Source organism: Lycium barbarum, chromosome 1 (assembly GCF_019175385.1).
Source record: "Lycium barbarum isolate Lr01 chromosome 1, ASM1917538v2, whole genome shotgun sequence".
NCBI lineage: Eukaryota > Viridiplantae > Streptophyta > Magnoliopsida > Solanales > Solanaceae > Lycium > Lycium barbarum.
The window spans coordinates 57,482,431-57,510,341 of NC_083337.1; positions in this window are offsets into that span (position 1 = coordinate 57,482,431).

The following is a 27,911-nucleotide window of genomic DNA, read 5'->3' on the forward strand; positions in this document are numbered from 1 at the left end:
ACATAAAATGTGAAAGCATAAAATAGGAGATTTCATATCTCACATCATAAATGATGAGAACACATAACTAACAAATAAGACCGGGATTCCTTTTTTATGGAATTACAATCTCATGGGACCCTCTCTGGTCCTTGTAAGCATGAGAGAAGAGAATTATGTGAATGACATAATATAAATGGAATTTGAGTTTTTCTTGTAGGATAATAAGTACATCTGTGCATTGTCTGCCTATTTCTCCGGTGTGTTAATCTTGCATCTTGTTCTAAGATACTTCATACTGTGGTTTAGAGGGTTGTAGTGTTATTTCTTCCTTTATGGTAGTTCAAACTAGGAACCTACTCTGTTTAGTTGTGTCCTTATTTGAAAAAACTTCTCATAGCCATTGGGATTTTACTGTGCATATCCTGAATGTAAACGTCAATATGAACCCTGTCATATTTGAAAAGCTTTATAGTTTTGTGTGAATTGAACCAAGAGTGGATTTTGTTTAACATGACCAAAAATGTGTTGCTTGATATTAATAAGTCTTGTCCTGGCCCTAGTTTATGGACTAATACTATTTTAAGAGAATTGTGTATTGAAAGAACTAGGGAACCATGACTTGAGGTACTGTATATCAAATGAATGTTATGTGTGAGTCACTCTTAACATAATGTGTTGTCTTTTCCAACCCATTAAGCATACTAAGCCTGAAACTATAAAAGGATTTTAATTTGAGAGTCAATATGACCACCCTTCTCTTTTCCCCTTTTTTATCTATGATGCTGAAATACCAAATGTTATGTCCATATGATCAAGTCTTGGAAGAAATAATCCTCTGTGTGTGCATGTCTTCTGTCAACATGAGTGTCCACTTGTTCCCTTTGAACTTGGAATTTTTAAAGTCCAATATTTACCTTTTGTTGAATGCTATATCTAGAAGCTGAACTTCAAGCATTTGAGGAGATGAACCCAGTCCATAGAACCTTTAATGTCCCTGTCTTTTCCTTCTTCTAAATGAATCAGTTGGTGCTGTCATTGTCCTTTAATAAGTATTTTTATAACCTCTAAGTAGTTCATATGCTGAATATATTGATGTATACCTTCTGTATGTGTGTGTATTTATGTGTGTTTAAGACTGCTTCTAGATGAATGTTGTACCCTGCTTGCTTATACTTCCGCTCCTCTTCTCTTTCCTTTTTTTCTGGTATTGTATACCAGGTATACAATATATATGCTCCATATATACCCCAATATATATTGGATTTGTATATCATGTATACCCGTCGTATATCATGCTTTTACTTATGAATTAGAACTGGCTTGGGCCTATCCTTTTAAATGTTGTGTCACAACCCAACTCATGGGTCGAGCGGTCACCTTTACTATCCTTCTTGTTGGGCAAACCCTTCCCTTACTTTACCTTATTTTAAATAAACATGCGGAAGATTAAGAAAAATACACAAGTAGTCTCGATATATAAATACTACGTAGTGTACGCAAATATAAAGACAAAAACCCCAAGATCTGCTTTGAATCATGGGACAAGAGCCACTAACATAATACAAGCCTGAATGGAAGACTAAAGTCTCAATACTAAATGCAGTGGTGAACTCTGTCACTTAGAAAAAAAGGACATCAGGAGTAGTATCAGTACAGCTGTTACACCTTGGAAAATCCCTTGTATATGTACAGTGAATAGGCTAACAAAGGACATAGCGTATGAGATGTTTTGATGAGTAAGAAATAGTATTTGATGACCCTCAACAAGATTTCAAAGGCATATAATGCAAGGAAAGAAAGTTGCCAAGGAAAGCGAATCATATGTTGTGTATCGGATAAGAATTTCGAGCAATGAGTCTATGATGGCATAATGATGTCTTAGAGAAGAGTAATATCGCCCCTAAGATTGATATTGAGATGTTAAACAAGTTCCAAGAAGGTTCCATAAGGATCGGAGATGAAACAAGTCGACGAGAACGAAAACGAAACCACTGGGCATTATACGGCCCAACCTACGGACCGTATAAATTGTACCAGCCGTATGTTGGAATGTATTATTGGCCAAGGAGGGCAACAGCTACTGGAACAAACATACAGCCACACATACGGTTCGTATAAATAGTACGGACTGTATGTTGGTCCGTATAACATGGTCGGCCAGATTTTAAGTTTAAGTATAAGGATCCCTTTTCCATTCCATTTCATTTCATTTTCACTCCACACTTCAAGAAACATCTAGAATACTCTAAATACTCCTCCACAAGAGAATCAAAGGAAAACCAAGATCAACAACACCAAATCCATGAAACAAAGTGTATGAAACCCAAGTGAAGGTCATCCAAATCAAGAAAACCCAAGGGAGGTGAAGTAGGGTTTTGGTGCTAGAGGAGAAACTTCACTCAAGACTTGTTCAACCATCATCTAAGGTAAGTTTCATGACTAAAACATGTTGTTTAAGGTATTGGAAGGTTAAGATACTTGAATTATAGAAAGACATAGGAAATGGGTCATTAATGAGTGAATAGTGTTATGTTTGGATGGTAGTTGGATTGAATCATAAATGTTGGGGTGTTGTGAGTATGAATACGTCATAAATGACATGTAGACCATGAAATAAGTATTATATATGAGGAACGCGAAAGTAAGCTATAACCATAAATGCGGAGAAATTGAAGAGAAATGGTGGATTATGGTGAATGTATATAAATGATGATTGTTGATTGCAATATGTGAAAGTTGTTGTGAGCGTTTGGGAGTTGATATAGACTATGGGAAAAGTAGTATAAACAAAGGAAGCGCTGCCCAATTTTCCCTAGCTTTAGAAAGCCCGTTCTTATATTGCTTAGCTAATGACGATATAAATTCTCTTGAAGGTAGAACGTGTGCATTAAAGGAGAACACACAAGCGATAGCCTTGTTAAGCGTCAAAGGTATGTAAGGTTTATCCCTTCCTTCAAAGGCATGAATCTTTCAAACTTTCCATGATCCTCCTATAAGATGGAACTTATGAGTCCTTAATATACCAAGTTACATACGAGTATGACAATGATGATAATAAGGTAAAGAATAGAGATTCGATAGTTCATGATATGATGATTCCATAACATTGATGATGATGTTATTGCTCACACTCACCTTATGTATTATTTCCTTCAAGGTGAGGAAAAGTACTCATAAATGTTCATAATATAATCGGGGGTTTACGACCTTACGTCACCCCGACATAGCTATGGTTGTCTTCAAAGTCTAATGTATACTCCTAATGCTAAATGTGAAATAATGCTAAGTCATGATATGTCTATAAGATGATTAATGATGCTAGCTTGTAATATGCCTATGTTATGTATGAAAATGCCAAGTTATGATAAGATTGTGATACGTTCATGAAATGTGCAATAGTGATGGGTAATGATTGATTTTGTGATGATATGAATCCACCGCGCCAAAATGGCTGGGCATGGCATCGCTAAGGCGGGCTGCATATGGTTCCACCGTGCCTAGATGCCTGGCCATGTCACCGCTAAGGCGGGCTGCGATGTTACACCGAGACTAGAGGGCCGGGCACGATCACCACTAGTTGGCGGCATATGATGGTTACCCAGACGAGGGATAACGATGAGATATGCTATGTGATGTGATGAGATATGTGATGTGACGAGACATGTGATGTGACGAGATATGTGATGTGACGACATATGTACCATGATTATGTAAAGTATGATATATGTATGAAATGTATTAGCTTATGACACTGCTGTAGGTTATATCTTTCTCTTATGGCTCATGATCCTTCTATTATATTTGTTTCATTCTTGCCTTACATACATAGTACAATGTTCGTACTGACGTCTGTTCTCTTTGGATGTTGTGTTCATGCCCACAGGTAGACAGGGAAGCGAGCTTGAGCCAGATTCGTAGTAGCTATCAGCCGATTGAAAGCACTCCTTTGTCCCGGAGGTACTCGATTATTCTTGTGTATATTTGTATATCTTGGGCTCGACGGGGTCCTGTCCCGTCTATGCGTTTTGTACTTCAGTAGAGGCTCGTAGATACACGGTGTGGGTTATGTGGACTGACAAGGTCACTATGGTATAATTGTATATATATATTTTTTTGATAGCCTAAAGGGCTTATGTATATGAAACTATTTATGTTTACAAATGAAAGATGACTTTCTTAAGATTTGAGTATAAAATCGATAAAAGAGTAGTTAATGAGCATTATGAGTAGTAAAACGAGCGGTGCTCGGTGGTTAGCCCCGGGTACCCGTCGCGGCCCCTAGTTTGGTCCTGACAAAAGTGGTATCAGAGTAGTTCTGTCCTAGGAAGTGTCTACAAGCCGTGTCTAGTAGAGTCTTATTTATGGTGTGTTGCGCGCCACATCAATAAATAAGAGGCTACAGGGCATTTAGGAAAAATGACCATCTTTCTTCTCATGAAATCGTGCGATAGAGCCATGTATAAGATTTTATCCTCCCTAATAGTGTGTTATGATTTCAGAATGCCGCCAAAGGGAAAGGCTACAGCCGCCCAGAAGGGAAAGACTACGGCAAAGAGGCGGGTAGAAAGAGAGCCTCCTATGAATATAGAAGAAGGCGAATCACATAATGAGGCCTTGTCTAATACTTCTTCTACCCCGCCTAATGTGGAAGAGCAAGGGGGAGCTCCAGCTCCAATTCCTCCACCGATTGCTTCGGGTCAACAAGTGACCGAGGCCACACATTTTATTAACACAATTGGTCGCCGCACAAGCACAATGAAAAAATGCGAGTTCAAGTGATCGGGCAGCAAGTACCAAAGCCCGTGATTTTATGAGTCTAAATCCTTCAGAATTCTTCTGGTCAAAGCCGGATGAAGACCCGCAAAGTTTCATAGATGAGATGTTGAGGACATTGAAGATTGTCCGTGCCTCCGAAACTGAATTCGTGGAGTTGGTATCTTATAGACTCCGGGATGTGGCAGTATTATGGTACAAAAACTGGGTATTATCAAGAGGAGAGAATGCGCCTCCTTCGATTTGGCAAGAATTCGTGGATGCCTTTATTTGTCATTATTTGCCACCCGAGGTCCACCGAGCTAGAGTGGATAGATTTCTACATCTGAGGCAAGGAAATATGTGTGCCCGGGAGTATAGCATGCAATTTAATTCCTTGGCTAGATATGCCCCGACTATGGTGGCCGACATGGGAGATCGTGTACATAGATTTGTGAGTGGCTTGTGGCCACATTTGTTCAAGGATTGCTTAACGGCCTCTTTGCAAGAAGGGATGGATATTTCTCGAATGCAAGCCCATTCCCAAAACTTAGAGGAACGACAACAACCACAAAGGGGTGATCGCGACAGTGATAGAAGACAAAGCAAAAGGGCTAGGTCTATGGGCACAGGCAGTGACTATAGAGGGGGATCGAGGCAGACCTATTCCCGACATTCAGGTCAGTTAGTGACCAGTGCACCTCCACGATTCGCGGATAGGGGATTTGATCGCTCTTTTCCTTCGGGACAGGGTCAGAGTTCGAGAGCTTCAGGTTCTCAGTTTGGGGGTGATTACAGTCAAAGGAGACCACCAGTTCCACGATGTAGCCGATGCCGGAAGTTACACTCAGGGACGTGTCGCCAGGACACAGATGCTTGTTATGTTTGTGGGCAGACTGGGCATTTGATGCGAGATTGTCCCTCGCGGTATGGTAGAGGTGGGGTTCAATCCACAGGTTCAGCAGCTAGTTCTTCATCGGTACACCCGGTAGGGAAGACTCCCCAGATGTTAGCAGGTCGAGGTAGAGGCACAGGGGAAGCATCTACTTAAGGTGCCACTCAGCCCCGTGTTTATGCTTTAGCGGGACGACAGGATCTCGAGTCCTCTCCGAATGTGGTTACAGGTATATTGTCTATATTCTCCCGTGATGTGTATGCATTGATAGATCTGGGTTCTACATCTTATATTACTCCATATGTTGCTGGTTGTATTGGGGTGAAACCTGAGCCAATCAAACCTTTTGAGGTGTCTACTCCGGTTGCTGATCCCGTGATAGCAAAGCAAGTGTATAAAATTATGTAGTTGTGATATGTGATCGCTAAACTACGGCTGATTTGATTGAGTTGGAAATGTTAGATTTCCATGTAATTATGGGCATAGATTGGTTGGCCTTGTGCTATGCTAATGTTGATTGCCGATTGAAAGTGGTTCGATTCCAATTTCCGGGATAGCCCGTGCTTAAATGGAAAGGTAATGCAGCATCTCCAAAGGGTAGGTTTATTTCCTACCTTAAGGCAAGAAAGATGATAGCCAAGGGTTATATTTATCACTTAGTTTGGGTTCATGACGTCGAGGCAAAGCCGCCAACTTTCCAATCAGTTTCGGTTGTGAATGAATTCCCAGATGTATTTCCTGATGAGCTTCCAGGTCTTCCTCCAGAAAGAGAGATTGATTTCGCCATTTATTTGTTGCCGGACACCCTGCCTATTTCTATTCCTCCTTATCGAATGGCTCCGGGCGGAATAAAAAGAGCTAAAGGCACAGTTGAAAGATTTGCTTGAAAAGGGGTTTATTAGACCCAGTTCATCACCGTGGGGAGCACCAGTCTTGTTTGTGAGAAAGAAAGACGGTTCCCTACGAATGTGCATCGATTATAGGCAATTGAACAAAGTGACGATAAAGAACAAATATCCTCTTCAAGTGAGAGTTAGAGAAGAAGATATTCCCAAGACAACCTTCAGAACGAGATATGGCCACTATGAATTCAGAGTGATGTCGTTTGGGTTGACTAATGCTCCGGCCGTGTTTATGAATTTGATGAACAATGTATTTAGGCCACTCTTGGACTTATTTGTGATAGTATTTATTGATGATATTCTGGTGTATTCTCGCACGGAATCAGAACATGCAGATCATTTGCGAGTTGTTCTTGGCATTCTTCGAGCCCTAGAATTATATGCAAAATTTTCAAAGTGCGAATTTTGGCTAAATTCTGTGACATTTCTGGGCCATGTTATTTCAGATGATGGCATTCGAGTTGACACTCAAAAAATCAAAGCTGTGAAGACTTGGCCAAGGCCTACGACGCCTATAGAAGTTCATAGTTTTATGGGTTTGGCAGGTTATTATAGAAGATTCGTAGAGGGCTTTTCATCTATTTCAGCCCCATTGACGAAGCTAACCCAGAAATCAGCCAAATTTCAGTGGAATGATGCTTGTGAGTGCAGTTTCCAAGAGTTAAAAGGCAGATTGACCTCAGCTCCAGTCTTAACACTTCCAGAAGGGTCAGATAGCTACGTGGTGTATTGTGACGCTTCCGGTGTCAGATTAGGATGCGTATTGATGCAGCACGGTAAAGTTATTGCATATGCTTCGAGACAATTACGGAAACATGAAAGGAATTATCTAACTCATGATCCCGAATTGGCTGCGGTTATCCATGCCTTAAAAATATGGAGGCATTATTTGTATGGTGTGCATGTTGATATCTATGCAGATCACAAAAGTCTTCAGTACATTTTCAAGAAAAAGGAGTTGAACCTGCGGCAGAGGCGGTGGTTAGAATTGTTAAAAGATTATGATGTGAACATCTTGTACCACCCCGGAAACGATAATGTGGTAGCCGATGCGCTTAGCCGCTGATCAATGTGTAGTTTATGTGAAGTCCCTCCAGAAAAGAAAGAGATGGTTCATGATCTCTGCCAACTAGCTAATCTTGGGGTACGTGTAATCGATTCGGATAATGTGGGGGTTAGCATCAACGATCCCACAATTTCATCCTTGGACATGGAAGTAAAAGAACGGCAATATGAAGATCCTCAATTGCGTCGTTACAGAGACACATCTCATGGAAAAGAGAACTCTTTATTTGAAGTTTTTATGGATGGAATTCTTAAATACCAAAGCAGGGTATGTGTGCCGAATGTAGCAGAATTGTGCCGACAAATTCTAGAAGAAGAACATTGTTCTAGGTATTCTATTCATCCAGGTGCAACCAAGATGTATCGTGATCTCAAGATGATGTATTGGTGGGACGGCATAAAGAGAGACATAGAGGAATTTGTAGCGCAGTGTCCAAATTGTCAACAAGTAAAAGTTGAGCATCAGAAGCCAGGAGGCTTATTGCAAGCAATAGAAATCCCTACTTGGAAATGGGAAGTAATCAACATGGATTTTATTGTGGGGTTACCTCGTTCTCTAGGCAGGCATGATTCTATATGGGTGATCGTGGATAGATTAACAAAGGCAGCTCATTTTCTTCCGGTTAAGACTACATACTCAGCCGAAGATTATGCGAGGTTATATCTCAAGAAAATTGTGCGCCTTCATGGTATTCCATTATCTATCATCACAGATGTTACACCCCGGAAAAATTTCGCGCTACAAAATCATAGACGGCGTAGTACGAGCTCGAAAAGGAGTTAAGTCAAACAAGGATTAAGGATGAGGATTGGGTGATCTAAGTCTAAGAATATATACACATACGACATTTGGAGACAATATGGTGTGAATTGGTTCATAAGTTATTTAACGAAAAACCCTCGTTACAGTAAGTTAAGGTGCGGCCCACACATCGGGACCTTATAAAAGACATATGAAGAGATATATGGGTAGTACATGTGAATTTTAGCAAGTCCTAAGAAGGACCCATAAGCCAAAAATGAGTGTAAGCCCTCCAAAAGGACGATTTCAGAAAACGTTTTCGGATGACCTAACTTGGAGGGGAAACAACTGCATTATAAGTTTGGAATTTGGCAAAACTCCCAGAAATAAAGGTTGTAGATAATTGAATTGTCTTTCCAACGGTAGGTCGTGGGCCTACAGGTGATAGCGGGATAAGGAGATATGAACGTTTTAAGGCAGGAGGGTCAAGTTGAACAGTAAATCCGGCCCAACCCGAAGCCAATTCGGGTCAGGCCCATTACCCATGCTTTTTAACTAAAATTTTCGGTTTCTCTCCCTCATTTTCAGACCAAGAGAACCTAGAAAACTCTAGAGAAAAAGAGAGAGGAGAGCCTATAGAGAAAATCAATTTTTGACCAAAATCGAAGCCCCGAATCCCGAAGCCCATGAAGAGAAAAGTGTTCTACGTCGCGTTGCCTTCGATTTGAGCTAAAAATCAACTAAAGAGAAGAGGGTGGACGTGGTGGCTGTGCACTTAAGGTATGAATAAGGTTCCTTTTCATTGTTAACAAGTTTATTTAGAGTTTTAACGGATTAGAACGAAGAAAATAGCGTGATAAATTCGTTTGTTGGTATGGTTGAATTGTGGAATGGGGTTTGAAGAAAATTTTGGATGAAAAAAAAATGTATTTAACTTGCGGCGGATGTTGTTAGTGTTAATTTCGACTTCTTTACGGAAATAAAATTATTAAATAATTATATCGCGAATTGGTTGGTTGGAAAATTTGAAAAATCATGTGCGGGCTGTTTTACGGCATATGTTGGTGTTGGAAATGATGTTAATATATTTGGTATTGTTGTTGATGTGTTGGTTGCTGAATTGTAATTCTGGGCTAGGCATATAAACAGGGGAGATGTTGCCCAAATATTTGTAGACAAGTGTTGAGTTAAGATTGAATTCTTAAAGGCTTACAATCAATGTTTGGTATTTGTGACCAATTGTAGATTTTGGGGCATTCGGGAATTGAAATTGGAGGAGCGTAAGAAGCGAAAAAGGTATGTAAAGCTCACCCTTTCCTTCTCTTGGCATGTCCTAGATGTATTAGGTTTGAAGTTGGACCTCGGGGACTACTCTACTCTTCGAAATCGGCGTCTAAATTTGCCCCTTTTCCATTCAGTGGAAGTGAACTAATTATGTTGCAAATGGTTAGGAAAGTTGTTTAAATACCTAGAACTTGTGTAAATAAAATCCGATTACCTTAAAACCCTCATAAGAGACTCCATAAAGTTTATTACACATACTTTGTGTCCGCCACCTCGTTTGACCCGAGGTGGGCCCACTACTCCCGGATTTTTCTGATTTGTTCCGTTTGACTTGTTCTGAAGTAGAATTCAAAGGAAACTCTTGGCTACTCTCCTAACTACCATATGACGTTTGTTTGAATTATTTCGTTGACTTCTATAATGCATTTTGAAACATGAAAACGATTTCAGAAAGCTTATTTTGATATAAACCATCGTGACATCCGAAAGGCATACGCTATGATTACCGTTCAATCTCTTTTATATGATTTGCCATCTGAGTTATGCTATCGAGATTCTGTAAATGTTATATTTTGATATGTTCAAACAATCCCAAAAGCTTTAATTCGATATAATCCCCCGCGACATCCGAAAGGTACGTGCTATGACTATCGTCTGATTTCTTTCCTAAATGACCTGTCATTCGGATTATTCTTTCGAGTCTTTGTAAATACACCGATAAACAAGACTCTACTAGACACGGCTCGTAGACACTTCCTAGGACGAACTGCTCTGATACCACTTCTGTCACGACCCGGCTAGGGGCCGCGACGGGTACCCGGGACTAACCACCGAGCACCGCTCGTACTATCATTTACCTAACCCATTTAACAATCATTCATCTATTACCGGTTAACTTTAAAAAGAGGATTTGTTTTTCATTACAAAAATATAACGCGTTGATATAAAAACAAATTTCAATATACTTATACACATGCGTACTACCCATGTTGTGGAACCACACAACCCACATCGAGCATCTATGAGCCTCTATTGAGTGACATACAAATTTATACACAAAAGGAACAACCAACTAGCACCTCCGGAGGATGGAGTGCTCTTCAGATTGGCTAGTGACTCCTATCAGTCTGGACCGCTTTCCCGTCTACCTGTGGGCATGAACACAGCATCCAAAGAAAAGGATGTCAGTACGAATATTGTACTGAGTATGTAAGGCATACATCAAGAAATAAAGTAAGAATAAGAAAATAAAGTAAGTACAAGGAGATAATCGATAACTGCTTGCCTCTTAAGGCAGATCCATGCATGCATACTCATAAAGCATCATCTAGTAAATTGCTGCGGAACGCGCAGCCCGATCCATATGCCATCATATGTTAGTGCCGAGGAACGTACGGCCCGATCCATAAATATAATAAGTTAGTGCCGAGGAACGTACGGCCCGATCCATAACCCATATATCCCGCATCCGGGCATCCCGTGTCCGGGATGGAATCATGATATACCAGTTGTACAGGTAGCTATGCGTCTATAGCGCCTCACCTTTCCCCCTTTCCCCTGAAAACATTTTCATATCATATATATATACATACATAATATACATGGCATGCTGGAGAGCCAAAGGAAAAGCTGTAAGTACGTTGGAGTGACGTAAGGTCGAAAGCCTCCGATTGTGTTATGGAGTAATCATCGTCGCTTTGTCTCGCCTTGAAGGAGCAATTATTATAAGGCGAGACCATCAATGAAGAATAGAATTAAAAGAAAGCATAGAATAAAATCATGAACTTCATAAGGCATCCATTCATATACTTTGGAAGATTTAGAAATAAAGTCACCATCCATGAATAAATTGAGAAATCAGTAAATAGCTCAATGTTCTCATATAGTCCTTGAAATCGTAAACTTGAAACTTTTAAACATAAGATTTGCTCTCATCATGGTCAGCATAATGATACTTTCACTTTTGACATCATCATTGTTATTGAAAACAATATCCACGGTCGTTATCATAACGCTGACATAATCGCAACCTTTGGTTTGGAAAATAGGAGTACTTTGGAAAACATTTATGAAATATCAAGAAGGAAATCGTGCTTCGGAATCTTAGATTATTTAACCTTTGATAGCAAGGAAAAGATGGGAGCATTTATGAAATCGTAAGCTAGGGATCATGCCTTTGAAAGAAAGGGAATAGCCCCACATACCTTCGACGCTTACAATTATTATTGCTTGCTCGTTCTCCCTTAATGCACTCGTATACCTTCAAGAGAATTCATGTCGTCGTTAGCTAAGTAATTACAAGAACGGACTACCATTTCTAAGGAAAATTGGGTAGCACTCCCTTCATTTCTAATACTTTCCCCATGTTTCATTTCCACTCTCATACATTCGTAACGAAACTCACAATATTACTTTCAACAATCATCACTTATACACTTTAAGAAAAATCTACCATTTTCCTCCAATTTCTCCACATCCATGGTTATAGCTCGTTATCACGTTTTCTCGTATATAATACTTATTTCATGGTCTAGACGTTATTTATAGCATATTCACAACCGTAGCTTATCAACATTCATGACTCCATTCAACTACTATTCAATTGTGCCACTATTTACCCATACAAGGCCCATTTTCTATGTTGTTATACATTTCAAGTATCTAAGCCTTCCAATACCTTGAACCATATGGTATAGTAATGAAACATACCTTGGATGATGGTGGAACAAGCCTTGAGCAACAATACTCTTTTTATACCAAAACCCTATTTCAACCCTTTTTGAGATTTCTTGAAGAAGATGACTTCCAATAGAGTCTCATGCACTTGCTTTCATGAATTAGATGTTGATGATCATGGTTCCCCTTTGATCTCTTGAATTTTGTGGGTGAATATTTGGAGAGCTTCTAGAGTGTTCTTGAATGGTGTAGATGCATAATGAAATAAAATGAAGCCTTGGTCCCCTTTATTAATTCAAAATCTGGTCTTTAATGAATTCCAGTCGGGGTGAACAGTGGTCGTAAACCACAGTTTACGAGCCGTAAACTGGTTTACGAGCCGTCCTCCCTGGTCGTATTTAAGCATGTCCAAAACAGAGAAGTTGGCTGAAGAATATTGCAGTTTACGATCGAGGTTTACGGTCCGTAAACCAGTTTACGGGCCGTATTCCAAGTCGTATTTAAGCATGTCCAAAACAGAGAAGTTGGCTGAAGAATATTGCAGTTTACGATTTAGGTTTACGGTCCGTAAACCTGTTTACGGGCCGTATTCCAAGTCATATTTAAGCATTTCACCACTTAACAGAAAGTTGAAACTTGAAAGGCTGGAGGACGATGGTGGTTTACGGTCCGTAAATCACTTTACGGGGCCGTATACCACTTCACGACCACTGTGCTGAATAAAATTCCATAACCTTTTAATTTCCAAAAATTTCACGAATCATCACCCCTTGCTTAGTAAAACACCCCACACTCATACCCTTATCGTTCTATTCGTTGTACATGTACGGGGACTTTTTTCCGAGGTGTAACACTTAATCTCTTTAGATTCTTACATCAATAAGAAATGAAAAACATAGTTAAGCCTCCAGAATCTTTTTTTTTTTTCGTTGTTCTCAAGTCAAACAATATTTGTGGTAATGTGGACTCTGTTGTCACACCCCGACCCTTACTTTGGCCTGAGCGAACCCTCAGACTCTCGCTGCACATAAAATCACGTCAACTCTTTTTTTATTTAAAACAAATAATAAAGTACATAGCAAAACTTTTCTTTCAGAAATATTCTTTCTCGTGGCTTTCAAGCCGAACAAATTTGTGATCATACAAAATTCATTACGTACACAGACCGACAACCAATACCCACGACACTGTCTACAAAGTCTCTAATAAGATCCCAAAAGCATAACATACAGAATCTGACTCGGCAACACTCCGGGAACAAATGGAGCTTGCCATCTGCACTGGAACATCTTCCATCTGTCCTCAACTCAACTGGGAGTACCTGCGCAGCATGAAACGCAGCCCCCGAAGAACAGAGGGTCAGTACGGAAATGTACCGAGTATGTAAAGAGGAAATATAACAATATAAGCAAAACCGAGCCAGAAGTATAGAACTAGAACAGGTAGTATCGGATCCGAGTCCGAAACGGAAATACAGAGTGTGTGGCCAGGACCACGATATATATCATAAGCACGGGGTGTAGCCGTCTGAATCGTGATATGAAACAGAGGTACAAAGCCTAACGGGCAGGATCATCGTGCGGATCGGGGCACTGAGTGCGACTGACATACCCGCAACCGAAGCTAGGGGTGTAGAACTATACCCGACTGAAGCATAGTCCGGCTCAATCATGCAGAAGCAACACCAACAGAATCATTCTCCGAATCCGCTGTCCAGAAATGTAACAGGCAGAACCATGCATGCAGAATCATAAACTTACACAAGCACAGGTAGTATACATTTACCTCAGGTATCGGCCCTTTAGTGAGGGGCGCAATGGACAGTGCACTGGGGTGTGCACGAATAACCAGGTCGCCACAGGGTCGCCTCTAGTGCACAAGTCATACCCAAGAGGTTCCAGCAGGCAAATACGACAGTTACAATGTCAAAATGCTTTACTTTCTTTTAAAAAACATTTTTGTTTAACACATATAAAAGAATCAACGCACAATTTCCGCGGCCATAAGTCCAGCGGTCGCTACCACGCATACCGCGGCCAAGTACCCAGCGGTCACTATCACACGTACCGCGGCCAAGGGTCCAGCGGTTATAATCACATATACCGCGACCAAAAGTCCAGCGGTTACAATCACACATACCGCGGTCGAGGGTCCAGCGGTCAAAATCACACATTTGACATACCGCGGTCAAGGGTCCAGTGGTCTATGTCAGGCACAATCACAAGTGCGGCAGACGCGGTCAAGGGTCCAGCAGTCAATGCCACATGTCCGGCATGACGCGGTCAAGGGTCCAGCTGTCAATGTCGGACACGCCGCGGTCGAGGGTCCAGCGGCCAATATTACATATGCGCATATTCACATAACCGGCCCGGGACTCGGTGAAACAGAAAACAACCATACAGGATACCAAATCACTACTTCCCAAACATAAATCACACGTGCCAGGATCATGCATCACACAAGATTCAGGTATGCCAAAATCGCATATCAGAAAATACAGAAGATAAGTAGTTTATCCAAATTATCAGGGTAAGGTTTTCAAAACGTTTTAGATGTCAAAAACATTTTATAACGCTCATGAAGGTGGTCATAACACCTATCGTATAGTTAACAGCATAATAACCAGGAGTTACCTGCGAACTCCGGACAAAAGTACATTGGCTAAAGCCATACAGCACATATCAGGGTTTCTGTCCCCGCAGTTGGTTCAATAATAATTAAAATCCGTCTCAGGATAGATAAAATATCTCCCGTTTAGTAGTCGGGACAATAGCCATAAGTCCATAGACTTGTCGCACCGAAGTGAGACAAACAAAACCATAGGAGGGGCGCCGGGGGTAACGGGCCCACCTCGGGTCAAGTCGGGGTGGCGGACATGAATCACGCCCATTAGACTCTACGGAGTCATCCAGGAAAGTTTCGGAGTGATTGGATTACATTTGTGAAAGTTATGGAGGTTTAAGCACTTTTTTTTCAACAAAAGCACCTTTTGAAGTTCAATTGAATTGAATGAATAGTACCAAGAAATCAATCTCGGTTTCCGATGAGCAGAATTGCCCCCGAGGCTAAAATCTCCACCTAGCACACCTAGGACATGCCAAAGAACAAAGGGGAAGGCTTTACATACCTCGATTGCGCCTTATGCTCGCTTGGCTTCAATTCCAATTTCGTCCAGAATCTACAAATGGTCATGTTTACCAATTGTCAATTTCAAGCTTTTCAAGAATCTAAGCTTAATCACATAATTGCCTACCGAAATTTCGGCAGCATTTCCCCTATAAACTCGCCTATCCGAATTTCTAATTGCTCTCCTGTTGACACAGAAATACCAACAATAACATATGGACACAACCATATCTTCAATTCTTTTATTTCAACAAGAACAACAACATATCAAAACAACCCCTAACTATAACATAACGATGCCCGAAATTCTAACGAACACTTGCAATACACCAAGCAGCCCGTATGAACTTCTTATACCTTATTCCATGCAATCTTTTCAGCAAATTTCTGAGAAATACAACAGCAGCCACACGACACCACATCATCTATTCATATGCAACTAAACCACATTATTATCTCTATAATCCTTACAACAACCCACAACAATTTTTAACTCCAACTCTAACCTTCAAATTCCTTCATTCTCATCACATAATCTATGATTACAACAACCAAAATATTAATTCAAATCAGTCCATCAATTTCAATTAAAACAGCCCCTAATCCATAAATCTCAACAAAACAACAAACGAGTTTATAATGTTGTTTTCTCCGTTCTAATTCGTTAAAACTCTAAATAAACACTTTAATAACATAAAATGAATCTTATAAATACCTTAGAAGCAGATCAAACACGAAAATTGCATTCCCCAAGACCAATATTTAGCTCAAATTGAAGGCAACTCAACGTACAATGCTTTTCTCTTCATGAGCTTCGGGATTCGGGGCTCGGATTTTGATCAAAATGACCTTCTTAGCCTTGAAGTTTTCTCTCTCTCTCTCTAATGTTCTTGGAAGATTTTATGTTAAATGAAAATCCCTCAAATAATTTTTCCTTATATACTTGACGTTAATGGGCCTCATGGGCCGAAATGTGAATGTTTGGATCGGGTCACAATTTTCTGCCCCGCCAGCCCAACTTGCATCGTCCATAGCTTCTTATCCAGATATCGTTTTGACGAGAGGTTTGTTGCGTTAAAAACTATACTCGATGAACTTCATTTTAGAATTTTGAAACACCTTAAAACTCCTCATATACTAGGAGATATGCCTCCAACAATATGGGCTAAAAATCTGGTCCGAAATATTTTCTGAAGTTGTTTGGATTCATTTCGTTCAGCTTCGTTTAACTTCTAATCCTCTTCCGAACCTCATGTAACCTCTTATACATACATATACATACTCATATACGCTCATAACGCGATTTCAAATCCTTTAGGTTACGATGTCACCTCGGGATACTTAAGGCAACTATATATATATAACGATATTCTTACTAACTCGATTAACTTTCCTTGAACTTTTTTAACTCATTCTTTCTTGTCTTAATTAAAATAGCACGGACTCTTACGGGGTATAACATCCTTCCCCCCTTCGGAACATTCGTCCCCGAATGTCAAATTAGTCCTACATAAGTATACTGCTTCTGGTGATGTTATAACGAATCATTTGTAACTTGAACTCATCTATCATGCTGTGCCTTTCTTTACTTAGCCTAATTCAATTCTCCACCTGACATCTGTTAATATTGATCTTCCAAATATAGTAGACACTATTTAGCTACCTCTGTAATCGACTGCAACTTACCATGTCCATCTACACTTGAAGGTTAAGTCGAGTTCTTCTTGATCGTCCTCTTTAAATTCGCTGTCTTCTTGTAACTAGCTCATTCTGACCATCTCACTTAAGTCATTTTGCAATTTCCCTTAATCCCACTTATAACACTTTAAGCATATTATCTTGTGTCGTTTCTCTATTTTTGACTCAACTCTTCTATTGCCTCTTTACTCAGATTTGCTCTTAGTTCTCCTATCATGCATCTTATTGCAAGCTTTACACGAGTATGTGTAGGTACTCAAATCAGCCCAGAAAATATCTTAGCGTTGTCTCACTAGTCTTTATGCTTTACTTTACATTCTTCCTTCATACCTTCCAATAGTATCAGGGCCCAATTATGGCTTTTGCTCTCCGTACTAATGATGTCTCTGTAGTTTTGCCTTAAACCACCTTACACCTTTCTTTGACGTATCCAAAATATTGCAACCGCACTATTGTTATTGAATTCTTACCCTTTTTATATTTCTGGGAAAATTTGGGTAGAGGTTCTTCTGTACTTCTTACTATCCCAAAACCTGCACGCAGGAAATACCAACAATGCCTCACAGGGCCAACATATATACGTATATATATCATATCGTATCATAGCCACACAGGCCTAACAATTTCAAGTAAAAGTATAAAGATGTCGAGACTTACCTCACATGTCCAATTCAAACTGCACCTGTTACACTTTCCTGTTTACTTTCCTACCTACCTCATCTTTCATTCTTCAACCTTATTTTTCAATCATATCTCAATATTCTTACCTTATCCAACATGCCCCTTTCGCACCGTTGCTTACATGTGTACAGTGTAGCTTCCAATATCATCGGCCACTTTCTTCTGTCGATACCGTTCTTCAGCTGAAATCAAGGGTTAGTAAAAAGGAAATTCCTTTCCTACAGCTGGCTCTATCGCACGATCCAGGATTCAAAGAAGATCAAAAATCCCTAGATGCCCCGTAGTCTCTTGTTTATAGATGTGGCGCGCAACACACCATAAACAGGACTCTACCAGACACGACTTTGAAGACAACCCCTAGGACAGACCTGCTCTAATACCACTCTGTCACACCCCGACCTCGCTGGGGTGTGATGGGCACCCGACCCTTACTTAGGCCCGAGCGAACCCTCAGACTCTCGCTGCACATAAAATCACGTCAACTTTTTTTTTTTTAAAACAAATAATAAAGTACATAGCAAAACTTTTCTTTCAGAAATATTCTTTCTCGTGGCTTTCAAGCCGAACAAATTTGTGATCATACATAATTCATTACGTACACAGACCGACAACCAATACCCACGACACTGTCTGCAAAGTCTCTAATAAGATCCCAAAAGCATAACATACAGAATCTGGCTCGGCAGCACTCCGGGAACAAATGGAGCTTGCCATCTGCACTGGAACATCTTCCATCTGTCCTCAACTCAACTGGGAGTACCTGCGCGGCATGAAACGCAGCCCCCGAAGAACAGGGGGTCAGTACGGAAGTGTACCGAGTATGTAAAGCGAAAATATAACAATATAAGCAAAACCGAGCCAGAAGTATAGAACTAGAACAGGTAGTATCGGATCCGAGTCCGAAACGGAAATACAGAGTGTGTGGCCAGGACCACGATATATATCATAAGCACGGGGTGTAGCCGTCTGAATCGTGATATGAAACAGAGGTACAAAGCCTAACGGGCAGGATCATCGTGCGGATCGGGGCACAGAGTGCGACTGACATACCCGCAACCGAAGCTAGGGGTGTAGAACTATAGCCGACTGAAGCATAGTCCGGCTCAATCATGCAGAAGCAACACCAACAGAATCATTCTCCGAATCCGCTGTCCAGAAATGTAATAGGCAGAACCATGCATGCCGAATCATAAACTTACACAAGCACAGGTAGTATACATTTACCTCAGGTTTCGGCCCTTTAGTGAGGGGCGCAATGGACAGTGCCCTGGGGTGTGCACGAATAACCAGGTCGCCACAGGGTCGCCTCTAGTGCACAAGTCATACCCAAGAGGTTCCAGCAGGCAAATACGGCAGTTAGAATGTCAAAATGCTTTACTTTCTTTTAAAAACATTTTTGTTTCACACATATAAAAGAATCAACGCACAATTTCCGCGGCCATAAGTCCAGCGGTCGCTACCACGCATACCGCGGCCAAGTACCCAGCGGTCACTATCACACGTACCGCGGCCAAGGGTCCAGCGGTTATAATCACACATACCGGGACCAAAAGTCCAGCGGTTACAATCACACATACCGCGGTCGAGGGTCCAGCGGTCACAATCACACATTTGACATACCGCGGTCAAGGGTCCAGCGGTCTATGTCAGGCACAATCACAAGTGCGGCAGACGCGGTCAAGGGTCCAGCAGTCAATGCCACACGTCCGGCATGACGCGGTCAAGGGTCCGGCTGTCAATGTCGGACACGCCGCGGTCGAGGGTCCAGCGGCCAATATTACATATGCGCATATTCACATAATCGGCCTGGGACTCGGTGAAATAGAAAACAACCATACAGGATACCAAATCACTACTTCCCAAACATAAATCACACGTGCCAGGATCATGCATCACACAAGATTCAGGTATGCCAAAATCGTATATCAGAAAATACAGAAGATAAGTAGTTTATCCAAATTATCAGGGTAAGGTTTTCAAAACGTTTTAGATGTCAAAAACATTTTATAACGCTCATGAAGGTGGTCATAAAACCTATCGTATAGTAAACAGCATAATAACCAGGAGTTACCTGCGAACTCCGGGCAAGAGTACATTGGTTCAATAATAATTAAAATCCGTCTCAGGATAGATAAAATATCTCCCGTTTAGTAGTCGGGACAATAGCCATAAGTCCCTAGACTTATCGCACCGAAGTAAGACAAACAAAACCATAGGAGGGGCGCCGGGGGTAACGGGCCCACCTCGGGTCAAGTCGGGGTGGCGGACATGTATCACGCCAATTAGATGTTACGGAGTCATCCAGGAAAGTTTCAGAGTGATTGGATTACATTTGTGAAAGTTATGGAGGTTTAACCACTTTTTTTTCAACAAAAGCACCTTTTGAAGTTCAATTGAATTGAATGAATAGTACCAAGAAATCAATCTCGGTTTCTGATGAGCAGAATTGCCCCCGAGGCTAAAATCTCCACTTAGCACACCTAGGACATGCCAAAGAACAAAGGGGAAGGCTTTACATACCACGATTGCGCCTTATGCTCGCTTAGCTTCAATTCCAATTTCGTCCAGAATCTACAAATGGTCATGTTTACCAATTGTCAATTTCAAGCTTTTCAAGAATCTAAGCTTAATCACATAATTGCCTACCGAAATTTCGGCAGCATTTCCCCTATAAACTCGCCTATCCGAATTTCCAATTGCTCTCCTGTTGACACAGAAATACCAACAATAACATATGGACACAACCATATCTTCAATTCTTTTATTTCAACAAGAACAACAACATATCAAAACAGCCCCCAACTATAACATAACGATGCCCGAAATTCTAACGAACACTTGCAATACACCAAGCAGCCCGTATGAACTTCTTATACCTTATTCCATGCAATCTTTTCAGCAAATTTCTGAGAAATACAACAGCAGCCACACGACACCACATCATCTATTCATATGCAACTAAACCACATTATTATCTCTATAATCCTTACAACAACCCACAACAATTTTTAACACCAACTCTAACCTACAAATTCCTTCATTCTCATCACATAATCTATGATTACAACAACCAAAATATTAATTCAAATCAGTCCATCAATTTCAATTAAAACAGCCCCTAATCCATAAATCTCAACAAAATAACAAACGAGTTTATAATGTTGTTTTCTCCGTTCTAATTCGTTAAAACTCTAAATAAACACTTTATTAACATAAAATGAATCTTATAAATACCTTAGTAGCAGCTCAAACACGAAAATTTCATTCCCCAAGACCAATATTTAGCTCAAATTGAAGGCAACTCAACGTACAATGCTTTTCTCTTCATGAGCTTCGGGATTCGGGGCTCGGATTTTGATCAAAATGACCTTCTTAGCCTTGAAGTTTTCTCTCTCTCTCTCTAATGTTCTTGGAAGATTTTATGTTAAATGAAAAGCCCTCAAATAATTTTTCCTTATATACTTGACGTTAATGGGCCTCATGGGCCGAAATGTGAATGTTTGGATCAGGTCACAATTTTCTGCCCCGCCAGCCCAACTTGCATCGTCCATATCTGCTTATCCAGATATCGTTTTGACGAGCGGTTTGTTGCGTTAGAAACTATACTCGATGAAATTAATTTTAGAATTTTGAAACACCTTAAAACTCCTCATATACTAGGAGATATGCCTCCAACAATATGGGCTAAAAATCTGGTCCGAGATATTTTCTGAAGTTGTTTGGATTCATTTCGTTCAGCTTCGTTTAACTTCTAATCCTCTTCCGACCCTCATGTAACCTCTTATACATACATATACATACTCATATACGCTCATAACGCGATTTCAAATCCTTTAGGTTACGATGTCACCTCGGGATACTTAAGGCAACTATATATATATAACGATATTCTTACTAACTCGATTAACTTTCCTTGAACTTTCTTAACTCATTCTTTCTTGTCTTAATTAAAATATCACAGACTCTTACGGGGTATAACATCTGTAACATAAAATATAAAGACACATCGGCTGGTGAATCCGCTTTCAAGACTGACATACTACACCCACGACTCTGTCTGCAAAGTCTCTAACTTCGAACAAGACATCATAGCATAGTACTCTGACCCGGCAACACTCCAGAGCAAATGGAGCTTGCCAACTCCGCTGGAACATCTTCTATAATAGCTTTTACTCATCTGGGTGTACCTGCGCAGCATAAAACACAGCGTCCACAAGAAGGGACGTCAGTACGAGCAATGTACTGAGTATGTAAGGCATGAATGATAACATGATAATATGGACAGAATATGAACAACAACATAATAAGGAAATATGGAAGATAAAAGAAAAGGTATGACTGTAACTGCTTGCCTCTTAAGGCGGAATCATGCATGCTCACTTTTACTTTCATGCATACATAAGCTATATGAGTCAAACATCATCATTAGCCCGCGTCCGGGGTAATCATCTCACGCCGCCCACTAGTGGTGCTGCCCGTGCCATATAGACACAGTGTTATTATCCATAAGCCCCCCGCCTTAGCGGTGCTGCCCGACCGTATAGGCACGGTGTAATCATCCATAAGCCGCCCGCCTTAGCGGTGCTGCCCGGCCGTATAGGCACGGTGTAATCATCACAACTTAAGCATGCATAAGAGCCCAATCAAAAGCTATAACTCCATCGGAGTGACGTAAGATCGGTAACCTCCGATTACATTATGGAATAATCATCATGACTTTGTCTCACCTTGAAGGAATAATTATTATAAGATGAGACTAGCAACGAATAACAGCGTTAAGAGAACATAGAATAATATCATAAATTTCATAAGGCGTCGCTTCATATACATATGCACATAGAACAAATTTTTAAGACTCGATGGTACGTACATAACTCGACACTTGAGGGCTCAAAAATAAGTTTCGGGTCAATCCGATTTAGTATAAGAAAGTTATGAGCGTTTGAAGTACAGAACCTTCTACGAACGTTTCAGAAGCCATTTTTGGAAAATCAAAGCAATAATCATATTAAGTACCTTTCGGATATCGCTATCATTTGAAAATCAAGACATTAGTCATATAAGTTTTCTCTTGACTGCCATTCGGAAACATATCAAACAGAACTTTGGACATCATAGATACGCATCAAAATCATACGGAACAGCTTGTGGAAATCAAGAACGTTAGCCCTCCTAGTGGCTCTAAGAATAGGAGTTTCTTTGAAATCATACATATACATTGTCATGTTGGTTTCACAAAGATCATGCCAAAAGAAAGAAAGGGTAAGCCTTATATACCTGCTCCACGTCCTATTATCTATGCTTAATTGTCCAAGCTCGCTATCGCTAGTCTACATTCAAGAAGATTGCCACAATCATTAGACTCATCATCATATACACTTGTCTTAGACTTTCAAATAAATTCACTTATGATCTGCCGAAATTTCGACAACATCTCCCCTGTAAATACACCATCCCCGAGAATCTAACTCGGCCCAAATCATCAATCAACAATCCGAGAATTAAACTCGGCCAAACTATCAACAACAATACCAACAATCGTGCCAACAACATCAACAATCAATTCAAGACGCATTCTAACATTAACAACCTTTGTCATACAATTCAACGACATTTCATTTATATTCAATTCAATTCACATAACATTCAAAACGACTCACTCAACATACTACTTCACCCGAAGCCTTCCAAATTCAACAAGAACAATAACAACCTATTTCCTTCTTTCAATTTCAATTACAACAACCCAACTTACAATCTTCCAAACACATGTCTCACTTCCAAATTCATGAATTATATTTACAACCTACATATTAGCAATATCATTCTTACACATATAAGAAACCATACTAATGTCACATTAACTTTTTCAACAATCCCACAATGATTCCAACTTCATTTCAACTCATCAACCTTCATTTTTATTATGGAATCCACAATATCAACAATCAAACTACTAAATAAAATCTACTCATCACATCTACACAACACTACTCTATATTCGGCCGCAACCACCATATTCATATTTCATGAACTTCATCCATTTCCACATACTACAATACTCACAAATCATCCACAACACATGTAAAAGAAGATTGAACACATACCTTTCTTCAGTTATCTTCTTGGCTTGGCTAAGTTCACAACTTGCACAACAAATGCTTTTCATACTCCAACAATCACTCCATGTTGATTAGGGCCTTCAAATTAGTTAGAATACTAGAAGAAAATAATTTTTGATCAAATCTTTTTCAAGGTTCTTGCTTGGTTGCCTTGGCCGAATGGCCTCTATGTTGTGTTCTTGAAATTTCTTGAATTGTAAAGATGAATAATGGTCTTGTTTTGGTCATCTCTCTCTCTCTCTCTCTCTCTCTCTATATATATATATATATATATATATATATATATATATATATATATATCTCCTTCCATTACCAAGTGGACACATGTCCTCTTTCTTGAAACTTCTTTAATATTAAAAATCAAGATGACTAATTGTTTTATTTTGTCATCTCTTCTCCATATTTATATATATATATATATATATATATATATATATATATATATATATACATGCCACACGGCCAAGTGGCCTTCTTCAAGAATTTTTCCTGAACATTTTGTGAAATTCCCATTTTTCCCCTAGCCTTCCACAATATTACCATGAGTCATTTTGTGAATTCCCGTTTTTACCCTTAACCTTTCTCAATATTTCCATACTAATAAACAACTTGTATATTAAAATAATTTTGGAAAATAGTCTTGCCTTTGACATCTCGCAATTGCCTCGAATTATCCGAACGTACAAAATACGGGCTATAACATCAGCAGTCTCTTCTGTGACACTTCTGCGATTCATTATACGGCCGTAAAACCCTTTTACGGTCCGTATAGTTGACCGTATGACCCACCAGTTCACTGAATCTCATTTTCTTCACTTCGTTTCATCTCCGATCCATATGGGACCTTCTTAACAATTGTTCAACACTTCAATACCAATCTACAGGACGTTATCACTCGTCTCCAAAACACCGCATACGCTATGTCCTTTGCTAGCCTACTCACTGTACACTAACGGAAAAATTTCCGAGGTGTAACATGTGAGGATCATGGTTTCTTGAAATTTGGATAAGTTGTGACCCCTTGATTCTCGGAACGTATGACTATCTCTAACTGTCGCTTCCTTGGTATGCTTGTGAATCGACCATCCAGTTCTGAGTTTAAGGTGTGTGTCTTGGGTAGGTCTTGAGACTGAAACAAATCTACCTTTTCTTAAATCCTATGACCACTTCCTCATGATTCCTTTAGGCCAATCAATCTTGTCTAATAGGTGCCATGTGTACACTTTCCGATGTTATCCACATTTTTGAATACATCGGCTACTATCCGTTTTTATGTCGCTGCTTTTCTCAAACAATAATAATAATAATAATAATAATAACAATAATAATAATTATTATTATTATTATAATAATAATAAAAATAATAACAATAATAATAATAATTTCTATATTTGTGGTGATTTATTTAAATTTATTTGAATAATTTGAATGATAATTTTATTTTTGCTTATTTTCTTAGTAATAAAATTATAAAATTGATCATACATGAGGCTTACGTCTCGTATATCCATGGGACTTGGTCCCGTTCTTTCGGAGCTCTCGCCTCGTGCTGTGCTGCATAAAACGTCTTGCCTCACATCCTCACCTCTTAAAACATTGGCACAGCCTCGAACCTCCCCAATTGTCACGACCCAACCGGGGGGCCGCGACGGGCACCCTGTGTTACCCCCCCCCCCCCCCCCCCCGGGCACCCATTAACATACATTTACATTCACATGTAGGTGAGCCACACATTAAATCATACATTTCTATTCATCAATCATACGAATCCCATTGAAAACAATACCTTCATATCAACATTAGCAACTAAGCCCATATCAAGGTACATAAGCCGATGAGGCTAACAAAATGATATCCAAAATATAGGCCGACAAGGCCAAACACATCTAACTATATACACATGTCTACGAGCCTCTAAGGAGAGTATGTCACATCATATAGGCGGGACAGGACCCCGCTATGCCCATAAATATATACACAAAAGAATAAGTACCAAAAGGTTTAGCTCCGAAACAAATGTAGCACCGCTATGTAGTCCCTGAGTAATGTAGCTATGAATCAAGTCTGTCTCCCTGGCCACCTGGGGGCATGACGCAGCATCCACAAACAAAAGGACGTCAGTACGAAGAATGTACTGAGTATGTAAAGCATGATCAATATCAATATAGAAGCATAATAAGCAACATGAGAAACAACATAAGATGAGAGATAGTAGAGTCATCGGCATAAGCACTTACTTGCTTTTCATAGGGACTTTCCATTTCTAATGAGAGGTTGTGTACATACATCCGTATTCGTATCCGTACTCATATCCTTTCTCACTTACATTTCGTATGCATAATCGTATTCATATGCCTATTCTTATTCATATTCGTATCATGTCCGTATTCAAACTCATATCTATATCATATACATATTCATATCACGTACATATCCACATCATATACATATTTATATCATATACATACCTGTCAAACCAAGGCTTCAGGGTTACACATACCTGGCCCTACCAAGGCTTCAGGGTTACACATACCTTGCCCTACCAAGGCTTCAGGGTTATCCGTACCCAACTGCAGAGGTGCGCGCGCGTTACATAAATATATACATATTCTACCCAGCCTTATAAGCTCGGGGTTTCATAATAGTCATACATAGATACATATACATAATTGCTCATAAGCATCTTTAGCATCATTACCATTTTCATCGTCGTCATTATAGTTATCACTATCATCGTCGTTCATTACATCTATCCTTATAGGATTACTCGTCATATGAGGAACTTAGCACAATCGTAACATATCGAGAATCATAAGCTTAGTAGCTTTTGAAGATAGAGTCGTTTGGAGGACATCATAGAGTTATAGAAGATTTAGATGATTGGCCAAAGAACCATGCCTTATGAAAGAAGGGTTAGGCTTAGATACCTTTCCGTTCAACTATTTTACCACTTGCGTGTTCTCCTTCAGCGCTCACGTTTCTACCTTCATTAAAGTTATACTATCATTAGAAATCGATAGCCAGCATACACGACTAAAACTAGAGAAAATCGGACAGCATCTCCTTTATTTATAAGACATTCCTCCATATCGTATATTAACTCCCAAACGTCAATAATACATTCACAATATCATAACAATAGTCTTTATTTATCCACATTATCTACATTTCTCCATTCGCTTCCGATCACCAATATCCATGGTCATAACACACGACTACGTTCATTCACATAAAATGTCTATCTCATGTTCTTAACATCATTTACAACATGATTACAACCATATCATATCACGAATCATTACTCAATCCAAACTATTACTCAAAGATGACACTATTCCCACATTCAAGACCCATTTTCTATATCCTTCTACAATCCAAGTGTTTCAACTTTCAAATACCTTAAACAATATGGAAATACCATAAATCTTACCTTAGATATTGTAGGAACAAGCTTTGGGTGGAAATACTTCACTTCAGCCAAAACCCTAATTCATTTCCAATGTGATTTCTTGACTTGGATGATCTTTAATGGGTTTCTTACACTTGATTCACTTAGTTTATGTTGTTGATCACTAATATTTCTTAAATTCTTGTGGGAGAAATGTAGAGAGATGTTTTAGAGAGCAGGGGTGTGATAGGGAAATGAAATGAAATGAAACTTGGATCCCTCATTAAATACACCAAATTTGTCCCGACCAGTTCTACAGACCAACATACGGTCCGTATAATTTATACTGACCGTATGTCTGGCCATAGATTTGGTCCAGAGAGGGGTGACAATCTGGGCTGATTGTACGGTTCAACATACGGTCCATATTTTTTATACGGCCAGTATGTTTGGTCGTATAATCCCCAGTTTCACGAAGTTCATTTTCGTCGACTCGTTTGATCTCCAATCCTAATGGAACCTCCTTAACACTTGTCTATCACCTCATTAACAATCTAAGGGACGTTATAACTCTTCTCCAAAGTATTGTTAAATCCTC